The sequence below is a fragment of the Hyla sarda genome, chromosome 12, assembly GCF_029499605.1.
Source record: "Hyla sarda isolate aHylSar1 chromosome 12, aHylSar1.hap1, whole genome shotgun sequence".
Lineage (NCBI taxonomy): Eukaryota > Metazoa > Chordata > Amphibia > Anura > Hylidae > Hyla > Hyla sarda.
Genome location: NC_079200.1, coordinates 25,737,824 through 25,738,936, shown reverse-complemented (window position 1 = coordinate 25,738,936; position 1,113 = coordinate 25,737,824).

Genomic DNA, 1,113 nt, shown 5'->3' with positions numbered 1-1,113 from the left:
ACCTGTGGACCTCCAGATGTTGCAAAACTACAACTCCCAGCATGCCCGGACAGCCAACGGCTGTCCGGGCATGCTGGGAGTTGTAGTTTTGCAACATCTGGAGGTCCGCAGGTTATATCAAATGCAACAATTTAAAATTCGGTAGAATAGAATAACCTCTCTCCATGGCTACTTAAAGTAATAATTCCATTTTAATAAAAAAGGAAAAAGACTGAAAGCATGGGGTGACAGATGGGCCCATTTATTGCAGGAAATTTGTGGGTCCCAGTTTTCAGACCTCCACTGATCAGCATGTGACAGCATATCATTTGTTCTGGCGCTAGCTTGCTGGTATACCAATGTATACTGTGACAAACCAGCTGCACGACTATTTTTTTTAATGGACCCATTGTAATCTACTGGTGACTATGTTAGTTCCCTTTCCTGAACATATAATTTTATTATCCAAGACTCAAAAATAAAAATATATTTTCCGGAAATATGGACTATGTTTCATCCATTGAAGTGAATGGGCCCCATATATGCGCCATATATGCGGAAATACATTTTTTGTTAGAATACCAATGACATACAGCCTGAACATTAAATGGGAGACCCCTTTCTATGGGTCTCTATTTTTAAGAAGGCTATAGCTGGCATCCCATATGGCTCCCAAACAGATCCCAAAGGGGCTTTCTAGATCCTGAATGGCAAAGCTGACTCGTTATACCACATTAGCAGGGAAGGTGAGAACATCTATAGAAATAATTTGATCCATTAAAGGGGTATTCCAGGCCAAAACTTTTTTTTATATATCAACTGGCTCCGGAAAGTTTAACAGATTTGTAAATTACTTCTATTAAAAAATCTTAATCCTTCCAATAGTTATTAGCTTCTGAAGTCAAGTAGCTGTTTTCTAAGTGCTTTCTGATGACTCACGTCCCGGGAGCTGTGCAGTTCCTATGGGGATATTTTCCCATCATGCACCACTCCCGGGACGTGACATCATCATTGAGCAGTTAGACAGAAAACTTCAGAAGCTAATAACTATTGGAAGGATTAAGATTTTTTAATAGAAGTAATTTACAAATCTGTTTAACTTTCCGGAGCCAGTTGGTATATTATAATATATAT